The sequence below is a fragment of the Macrotis lagotis genome, chromosome 1, assembly GCF_037893015.1.
Source record: "Macrotis lagotis isolate mMagLag1 chromosome 1, bilby.v1.9.chrom.fasta, whole genome shotgun sequence".
Lineage (NCBI taxonomy): Eukaryota > Metazoa > Chordata > Mammalia > Peramelemorphia > Peramelidae > Macrotis > Macrotis lagotis.
The window spans coordinates 279,896,260-279,907,490 of record NC_133658.1 but is presented as its reverse complement, the minus strand read 5'-3'; positions in this window follow the sequence as shown (position 1 = coordinate 279,907,490).

Here is an 11,231-nt window from a genome sequence, read left to right as displayed (position 1 = left end):
CGCTGTGGTCCAAATATGGTGTCTCAATAATCTGGAAAAGGGATTTTAGAATAAGCGGAAGAGAAGTTCTTGTCAGGTTGTAGGAATTCATCCAGGCACCTCAATTGATCAAATTTTATTTTTTTATGTACTTTTTCTACCTTTTATTTTTATATAACAAGTGGTAATGGTTATACAGCACTTATCTGATATCGATTTTTTTATTGCAACAAAGTATATGGATCTCTCTAGATGGCTTTCCCCCACCCAGTTTGGAACTAACAGGGTTTAAGAAAGGTTCCACATGATGTCATTACTTTCAAAGGCACTAGAAGTTATTCTGTGGAACCATTTGTCCAAACTAACTCTTAAGTCTCCAAACTTTAATAGTTAGCTAGTAGATTCAAATAGCTCAAATAACAGGTGTATATTAAGTTACCATAATAAGAGTAGCAACTATAAACAATCCACTCAAATACATGGATTGAATCACTGGGAATAGTGGGCAACTATTTATGAGAAACAAATAGTGATGCCGACACCTATGAAAGTTATGCGGCCAAGGGAACTCCTAGTTTTCATATTGCAGAGTCCCAAGATCCTTTTCTTCCTATTATATTTTTAGACAATTTACTTCAGATTAAAGCATTTCTTTCTGGGCATGTCACTCTGTGTGGGCTCCCTGAGTGCTCTTCTTTGTAAATCAACTTCCAGCTGTCAATGGGCTTTCTTCTTCAAATCACATTTGCCTCTCTCCCTCATTCTACAGGAAGCTCTATTCCCTGCTACCCAGGGTCCGAATTTGTTGGGAGGATTAGGTTGGATTATGCTTTTGAAAACCTCTTTCTTTGAGCTGTTCAATTTGACTTGCAGGTCAGGCTTTTCAATAGGTATCAGGGATAAGATCATTCTTCAGCCAGCTAATGCAATGTCGTCTTCCAATTCAGTCAGAACACCTCCACAAAGACCATAAACAATTTTATGCTTCATTAATGCTTTTTCTCTGTTATCGGCCCATACTTTCTGTCAACTGATTGCTGGGGAAAAGACAAACCCTATAGATTACAAAAGAAAAAGAGTCAAGCAAACCATATTTAAAATTATTTGGTTCTTATTCCTTTGCCCTTCTAGGGGATTGAGGAAAATATATTTCTTCGCGTTATCTCTGAGACCATGATTTTTCTTTACAACTGTTATGATTTGACTCACTCAGAGTTTCCTTTTTTACAATTTTCTTCCATTTATTTACATATTACTAAATATTCTTGCTGAAGAGTAAACATAATATCACCTTCCCCACAAAAATATAAAACTTCATGAGAAATAAAGTGAAAGAAAGTGCAAAAAAATGTGTTTCAGTCTGTGTTTTGATACCATCCATTCTGTCTCAGGTGGATCACCTTCATTATCATAAGTCCATCACAGCAGTTACTTCCATAATTTTTCCACAGCTGCTGCTGCTGATTGTAATTCCTTCCACCCATTCTTCCCCAGTACCATCTATTCTATTTTCTCTCTCCTTTCACTCTGTCCCTCTTCAAAAATGTGCTATGTGTCAGCTAATTGGCACAGTGAATGGTGCACTGGCCCTTGAGCCAAGAGACCCCAAGCCTACATGTCACCCCAGAGACCCAGCATCCACCTGGACCCATGGTCCTGGTCAGGTCACCCAATCCCACCACCTTCCAAAATGGAATAAAGAAAATGTGTTACAACCAACTATCCTCTCCTATGATCTACCCTCTCCTCTATCATCCACATAACCCCTGCCCTCCTCCTGTCCCCCCTTCTCTCCTTTTTATTTTAGAGGTCTATACCCAGTTGAGTGTGTATACTGTTTCCTCTCTGAGCCATTTCTGATGAGAATGAAGGTTCCCTCATTTCCCCTCACCTTTCCCCCTTGCATACCATTGCAAAAGCTAGATGAAATAACTTTTGCATGAAATATCTTATTCTATTCTACCTCTCCTTTCTCTTACTCCCAGTACATTTCTGTTTACCCATTGACTCCATTTTTACATTATATTATATCTTAAAATTCAGCTCTCTGCCATGCTTCATCTATAAATGCTACTTCAACCTACTCTATTAAATGAGAAGTTTCATATGAATATTTTCAGCATCATCTTTCGATGCAGGAATACATGCAGTTCATCATCCTTAAGTCCTTCATAATTTCCCCTTCTCCACTCTCTATGCTTAACCTGAATCATGTATGTGAAAGTTAAACTTTCTGTTCAGCTCTGGTCATTCAATAGGAGCATTTGAAAATCCCCTGTTTCATTGAAAGTCCATCTTTTCCCCTGGAAGATGATGTTCATTTTGTTGGGTAGTTGATTTTACGTTGCATTCCAAGCTCTTTTATATTCTGGAATATTATATTTCAAGTATTATGGGCCCTTAATGTAAATGCTGCTAAGTGCTGGGTAATCCCTGTAACTCTATGGTATTTTAATTGTTTTCTTGTGGCTGCTTGTAATATTTTCTCTTTGACTTGAGATTTCCGGAACATGGATATAATATTCCTGGGGGTTGTTTTTTTTATGGGTCTCTTTCAGGAGGAGATTAGTGGATTCTTTCAACTTTTATTTTACCTTCTGCTTCTAGGATATCAGGGCAATTTTCCCATAGAAATTTTTTTTTAAATGAGGTCAATGCTCCTTTCCTGATCATGACTTTCAGGTAGCCCAATAATATTTAAATTATCTTTTCTGCATCTGTTTTTCCAAATTAGTTGTTTTTTTCAATGAGATATTTCTCATCTTCTTCTAGTTTTTCATTCTTTTGGTGTTGAATTCATGTGTCTTGATTCCTCACAATGTCATCAGCTTCCTTTAGCTCCAATATGCATTTGAAGGAGTTGTTTTCTTCAGAGAACTTTCTTCTCTCCTTTTCCATCTGGCCAGTTCTGCTTTTTAAAGCATTCTTCTCCTCATTAACTTTTTGAACTATTTTATCCATTTGACCCAAACTGGTTTTTAATATGTTATTTTCTTCAGCATTTTTTTGGATCTCCTTGACTAAGCTGCTGGCTTGGTTTTCATGTTTTTCCTGCATCTCTTTCATTTTTCTTCCCAATTTTCCTTCTACCTCGCTTACTTGATTTTCAAAATTATTTTTGAGCTCTGTCATAGCCTGAGCCCAACTTCTATATTTCTTGGGGTCTTTAGATGCAGAAACTTGGACTTTCTCATCTTCAGATTGTATGTTTTCATCCTCCATGAGACCAAAGTAATTGTATATGGTCAGGTTCCCTTTTTTTCTGTTTACTCATTTTCCCAGCCTGTGCCTGGTTTTGGTGTGCTTCCTGAACTTTTGAGTATTATTGGGACACCCGCTCCCCGAGAACCTTCATATGTGAGGCTCTGACTGCTCTCCTGGTCTGTTGAATGGCCACAAACTCACCCTTCTGGGGCCCCAGACTTCAACCAGTGTCTGAATGTGGTCAAAGCCCTAGAGTCCTGTTCCGGGGACAGAGGACAGACCTGGGCAGTCTCCCTCCACTCCCTTCCTTTATGTGACCTGAACAATTAGGAAGCAACTGCCAGGTGGCTCCTTCTGGGCAGCTTCACAGGCCTGCTTCTTTTTCCTGCTATCTAGGCTACACTGAGGACTGTGACTGTGCTGGCCTAGGCTTCAAGCTGGTCTGGACTTTGTGCTTGCTTTGGCAGAGGTCACCCTGCTGATCTTCTAAGTTGTGCTTGGTGCTTCTTGGGGTGGCAGATTAGGAAACTACTTCTGCTGCTAGGTGGTCTGGGGCTCTTCCCAGAAGGCTGAAGCTCCTTTGCTCTGGTGGGCTGCAGCTCCTCTAACCCTGTGGAATAGAGCCTTCCCAGAATTTTCCAGATTACCTTGGGCTGGAGAATTGCCTCATTGGATCTTTCTGTGGGTTCTGTCTCCCAAAAGTTTAGAGTCATAATTTTAATGTTTTTGAAATATTTTTGAGAGAGCACCTAAGAGAGGCTGTTCTCCTGCTGACATCTTGACTCCTCCCCCAAGGTTTCCTTTTCATCGGCATTATTGCAATCATCTTCTATATCCTTTTCTTAGTTCTCCTTTTACTCTTCATTGTTCATATTAATTTTTCTATTTTCCCCAAACTCCTCATATTTTTTTTATTTTGTAAGTTGTTAGAATATTCCATTATATTTCTAAATGCCAATATATTAAGCCATTAATCAACTGGATTTATTTTCTTCTGCTACTCCATTTGTATAGACTTCTACAAAGAAAAAGTCTTCCTTTTTGGATTTCAAAAATATCTTTGACCTTTCCTTCCTACCCAAATAAAGTTTTGTTTAAAATGTTTCTTTCCCTACCCTCTCCCTCTCCAACTTCTTAAGTAACATGATTTTGTAGTGCCTTTTATGCAGTACTGAACTATTATATTTTCCTGTTATATCTACTCCATCTAAGGTATAATTCAAATTTCATTCTCTTCTTAGTGGACTAAAGACTTTCTTGTTTTTTTTATTCTTTCTTTATTCTTCATGTAAATATCAGTGCTTCTGAGAAAACATTTTTTTCTACTTCTATCCTCTTGCTACATTTGTCTGCATCACAGCTTCTATGTCTGCTACTTGCTACTTTCTAACTTCCATTTTATCTGTTTCTGGAATTCTTTCTCTCTCTCTCTCTCTCCCTCCCTCCCTCTTTTGCATCCCTCTCTTTCTCCTTTTTTCTTTTTCCCTCCTCTTTCTCCTTTTCCTCCTTCTATTCTTCTTTCTCCCTTTTTTCCTTTCCTTCCTCCTCATCAATCTCCTTCTTCTTCTTCTTCTTCTTCTTCATTTCCTTATTATTGTTCTTCTTTCTCCTCTTTTTCTTCCTCTACCTCCTTTTCTCTCCCTGCTCTTTTCTCCTCCTCTTTCTTCTCCTTCCTTTTCTTCTTTTTCTCTTCTTCCTCTTTTTTCTTTTCTTGTCCTTTTTTCTTATTCTTCTTGCTCTTTCTTCCTTTTCATGGTCTTGTTTTTCTTTCTTCCCATTCATTAAAGTAATGCCAGATTTTTCTGAAATCAGCTTGATCATTCTTTCTTAATAGAACAATAGCTTTCCATCACATTCATATACCACAGCTTGTTCAGCCATTCACTAATTGATGAGCATCATCTCAATTTCTAATTTTTTGCCACAAAAGAAAATAGCTGATATAATTATTTGAGCAATGTGAATCCTTTTTGTAGGATCTCTTGAGGATACTGAATTATTAGTGATATTGCCGAATGAAACATATGCAAACTTTGATAGAACTTTAGGCATAGTTTCAAATTGCTCTCCAAAGTAATTGGATCAGTTCACAACTCCCTTAGTCCCTCCAACCTTTACTATTTTCCTTTACAGTCATATTAGGAAATCAAATTAGGCATGTGACTTGGATTTGAGAGGGGGAGTGATTTGCTAAGTCAGCAGTCTCACTTTCTCCTCTAGAGTTATCTGGGTCCCAGATATGTCAGATATGAAACTGATATGAATCTGGAGATGGACCTGAATAAGAGGCAAGTAGCATTAATTAGGACAATTAGATGGCACAATTGGTGCAACACCAGGCCTAAAGTCAGGAGTATTTGAGTTCAAATCGGATCTCAGAAACTCACTAGGTTCCTTTCTCTACTCAATAGTGATTTACAGCATTTTTTCATATGACCACAGATAGCTTTAGTGTCATCTGAAAAATGTTCATACCCTTTGAACTTTTATCAGTTGGAGAATAAACTGTATTCTTATAGATTCAGTGCTCTAGATATACTTGAGAAATGAGAACTTTATCAGAAAGACTGACTGTAAAAATTGTTTTCCAAATTCCTACTTTCCTTCTAATCTCCATTGCATTGGTTTTGTTTGTGCAAACACCTTTTCAACTTAATGTAATCAAAACTATCAATTTGCATGCCAAAAGGTTCTCTTTCTCTTGTTTGGTCATAAATTTTCTCTTAACAAGACAGGTAAACTATTCCTTGCACTACTAATTTGCTTATGCTATCCACCTTTATGTTTAAATCATGTACCCATTTTGACCTAAACTTAATAATAGATGTTGGTCTATTGCAAGTTTTTGTCATGCCATTTTCCAGTTTTCATAGCAGTTCTTGTCAAATAGTATGTTCTTATAAAAAAGACTGGATTCACTTGATTTGTCAAATAATAGCTTACTCTATTCATTTAATATTGAGTCTAATGTTTCTAAACTATTCCATTGATCTACCATTCTATTTCTTATCCAGTATCAAATACTTTTTACTTCATAGTACACTTTTTCATCTTGTACAGCTAGGTCAATTTCCTTTTGAATTGATTTATTAATCCATTAACATTCATGAGCTTACATTCTTCTTGAAAAAATTGACTATTATTATTTTTAAGCTTTATAAAATAATTTTGGGGCATTTTGGTTTGTTACTGAATAAATAGAATAATTTAGATTGAATTTTCACTTTTATTATCTTAGCTCAGTCTACTCCTGAGTAACTGATATATGTACAATAGTTTAGGTCTGACTTTGTTTTTGCTTTGTAATTGTATTCATTTGATTCCTTAGCTTGGCTTGCCAATAGACTCCCAAATATTTTACATTGTCTACAGCTTTTTTTTTATATGGAATTCCTCTTGTTTCTGGCTTTGTTAGTAATATATAGAAATGTTGATTGTTTATGAGTTTATTTTATATCCTACAACTTTGCCAAAGCACTAATTGTTTCAAGTATCGTTTTAGTTGATTTTCCAGGATTCTCCAAGATTCTTTTCTTTACATCATGGCATCTGCAAAGGATGAGAGTTTTGTTTCCTCATTGCCTGGTCTCATTCTTGCAATTTCACCTCCTTCTTTTATAGCTAAAGCTAGCATTTCCAGTACAAATTGAATGATACTGATGATAACTCTCCTTCCTGGTTCACTCCTGATCTTATTGGGAATACTTCTAGCTTATCCCCATGACATATAATATTTGGGAATGATTTTAGTTAGATTTTGCTTATCATTTTAAGGAAAACTCCATTTATTCCTATGCTCTATATTGTTTATAGTTCAGATGGATGCTGTATTTTTTCAAAATCTTTTTTCAACATCCATTAATATGTGCATATGATTTCTTCTAATCTTATTGATATGATAAATTATGTCAATAGAAAATTGCTGTAAATTCTTTGCTAATATATTATTTAAACTCTTTGAATCAATATTCATTAGGGACAATTGGTCTATAATTTTCTTTCCCAGTTTTGGCACTTCCTGATTTAACTATCAGTACATTATTTTTTGGTCATAAATTGAATTTGGCAGGACTCCTTTACCTATTTTCCTGAATAGTTTACATGCAATTGAGAGTATTGCTTTTTTAAAAATATTTGGTAGAATTCACCAAGGAATCCTTTTGGTTTTGAGAGGGTTTTCTTTAGTTTTGAAAGCAATTTCTTCTTCTAAATTAGAGTTATTTTAAGTGTGCCATTTTGTCTTCTATTAATCTAGGTAATTTATATTTTAGCATTTATTAATCCATTTTATTTAGATTGTTAGATTTATTAGCCTGTATTTGGACAAAATTGCTTCTAATAATTGTTTCAGTTTCATTTTCCTTTGCAACAAATCCATTCTGTTCACTTTTGATAGTTAATTTATTTTTCTACTTTTCCTTTTTAATCCAATTATCCTATGATTTATGTATTGCCTTTTTACTTTATAATGTTGTTTTGTTTCACTTACATGCAAGGATAGTTTTCAATATTCTAATCAATTAATTTCCAATTCCTTGCCTCTTCAAAAAGAGCTATTGCTGATATTTTTGTATATGTGGGTCTTTTACCTTTTTATGATCATTTTGGAATGCATACCTTGTAGTGGGAATGCTCTCCAGAATGGTTGGATCAGTTCACAATTCTGCCAACAGTACATTAGTATTCCATTTTTCCATATCCCTTACAACATTAATCATCCCCCCCCACCATTTTCATCTTAGCCAAATTGAAAGTGTGAGGTGTATCCCATATATGCTTTGATTTGCATTTCTCTAAACAAAAATGATTTGGAGTATTTTTTCATATGACTATATATCTATATCTATATCTATCTTTAATTTCATCATTCGAAAACTGCTTTAATCATTTATGAATTGGGGAATGACTTGTAATCTTATAAATTTGATTCAGTTCTCTATATAATTTATCAGAAGCAATTTCTCTGAAAATTATTTACAGGTTTTCTGTTTTCCATATAATTTTGGCTTCATTGGTGTTATTAGTGAAAAGCTTTTTTAATTTAATAGAGTCAAAATCATCCATTTGGCTATTTAAAATGTTCTCTATTTCTTATTTGGTTATGAATTTCTCCCTCTTCAAAGATCTGTCAGAGAGAGCATCTCTTGATCTTTTACTTGATCTATGGAATCACCTTTATGTCTAAATCCTGTACCCATTTTGACATTATTTTGTTAGAAGGTATGAGATGTGCATCTTTGACTAATTTTGGTCACACTAATTTCTAGTTTTTCCAGCTTTTTGTCAAATAGTGAGTTGTTATCCAAGAAGCTAAGGTAGATTACTATAATCATTTGTTACTGTTTCTTTTCTACCTACTCTAAACTACTGCTCCATTACTCTATTTCTCAACTACTCTATATCTTAACCAGTACCAGATAGTTTTGATGACTGTCACTTTACAGTGTAGTTTTAGATCTGGTAGAACTAAGTCGCTTTACTTTGCATTTTTTTCCTCATCATTATCCTGATATTCTTGCCCTTTTGTTGCTCCAGATGAATTTTGTTATTATATTTTCTAGCTCCATAAAAGAGTCTTTGGTGTGGCACTTTTGAAATTTGGGTAAGATTGTCATTTTATTATAATAGTGCATTCTAACCATAATGATGGTATATATATGTTTAATAATAATATAATTGTCTATGATCCTTTTAAGAAGGTGAAGTTTCCTTCCTTTTCCCTTTTATTGAGACATATTTTTGCTTTTGCTTTTATGTGGAAACAGGATTAATACACCTGCTTTTTTCACTTCAGCTGAAGCATAATATATTCTCCTCAAACTTTTTATCTTTACTGTATGTATAGCTGATTCAAATGTGTTTCTTTTAAATAACATATTGTAGGATTCTGGGTTTTTATTTTTTTATCTTTTGGATTTTTATGAAGGCAATGGGATTAAGTAATTTACTTAATTACCTAATTAGGTAATTACCTAATCAGCTAAGTAAGTATTAAGTGTTTGAACTCAGATCCTCCTGACTCTGGGGCCTGTGCCCTATCCACTGCACTACCTAGGTGCCTCTAAGTCACCCCTTGGGATTATGTTTTTTAATCCATCTTTCTATCTGTTTCCATTTTATGGAAGAGTTCATCCCATTCACATTTATAGTTAAGAATGCTAATTCTATATTTTCCCCTATGCGCTCTCGCCCCATTTATGCTTTTCTCTATTCTTTCTCTTCATCCTTCCTCAGCATGTTTTGCTCCCTTTCCTTTACGACATTTTATTTTTTATTTTAAATTTTAGCTTAACTTTTACATTTACCTTCACCTTTCCCTTCTTCCCCTCTTTTGCCTTCCCCCTCTACCACCCCCTACTACCTTTCTAAGTACTAGAGATTTTTAAACATATTTGGGATTTCAAGTTATTTCCTCTTTGGGGACAAATCTGTTGAGAGTAGGAGCTGCTCAGTGCTCACATCTTCCCTTCTTTTCCTCTAGTATAATAGGACTTAGTGTCTCTTCACATGATGCTATTCATTTACTAATACCTAACCTTCTTCTAATATGTCTTCTTTTCATATCTTTATCATTTTAATTCTGTCTTATACCTACAAACTCACTCTCACAATATTTTCCTTTTATCTGTCCCAATAGAAGTATCTTTTGCAGAGGTTGACTGATTGATAAGCAACATTACTTTACAGTCAGTAAGTACAATTCCCTCTTCTATCCCATTAGAAATATACTTCTAAAGAGTATTAAATCACATCGAATTATAATCACTTTATACCACACACTCTTTTCAAGTGCCCTCCATGAATACAATTCTCATGAATCAAAGCATCATACAAAGTCAAATCATTTCATGAATATTTAATACTCCCCCACCCCCAAGCACACTCCCTCTAGTTTTAACCAAAGTATCAAGCAAAGTAAAATTTCTTCATTGTCTTTTCATGTTCAATCTCTCTAAGTACACTCTCTGGTCTCCATCTCTATGATCCAATCATAACACTACTACCCTCCACAACCAAAGTATCTGGTTTACTTTGTTCCTCTGTCCCTCTAGTTTTCCAACTATAATACAACTATCCTCTCCAACCAAAGGATCAGCATGCTCTCTGCCTTTGTTTCTATAGTTTTCCAATTAGCACTACAACCCTTCATAACTAAATTATTGTCTACACTTCTTGCTCTGTCCTAATTGTACTCCAACTGTAGCACTACTGATGCATAGACTTATGAATGTTGGAAATTTATAATCAGAAGCAAACTCTGCTGCTAAATCTTGTTAAAGGATGGAAGTCTCTTTGCTCTTAAGATGTAAATTGACTTCTATTGTTTCATTGTTAAATGTAAAATTTGTATCCTTTTTCCTCAATCCCAAACCTGGGCTCCCAAACTTCTACCTTGATTCAATCATGTAAGCAGGGAGAGAGATTTCCCCTTTTTACCCTCAGTGCCAAGATAATGGACAAGGCTATAAAAATCTCCACTTGGGCCTGGCTACTCTCTGACCTAGTCAGCTCAGTTTGATTATTCTTTATCTCTCTTTCTCTCTGTGTCTCTGTCTCTCTGTCTCTCTCTTTATCTGTGTCTCTGTGTCTCTTTCTCTATCTCTGTCTCTGTTTCTCTGTGTCTGTCTTTTTCTCTGTTTCACTGTCTCTCTGTCTCTATCTGTCTCTCTGTCTCTGTTTCTGTCTCTGTCTCTCTTTGTCTCTCTCTCTCTCTCCCTCAAGCAACCTCTCCTAGCCTTTTGTCAATCACTCCCTGCCCTCAAAGTGCTTGTTGCCTCTCTGGGAGGCAAAAGAATTTTAACCTGCTTTAACCTGCTTACTTTGCAATATTTTACAATGAATCCTGAACAGTTTTAAAATCCCAAGGTACATGCAAATTCCGTTATTTTTCAGTAACCCTTGATTTCTAGCTTTAGTTGTCAACCCCATTTCCCATTGGCTATATTATAAGCCTTGTTAACTTAAGAGTGAAATATTACAAGATCAAATCCTGATCTATTTATGTCCAAACCCTCAAAGTGCACCCCTATCCTCTGTCCCTATTGTAT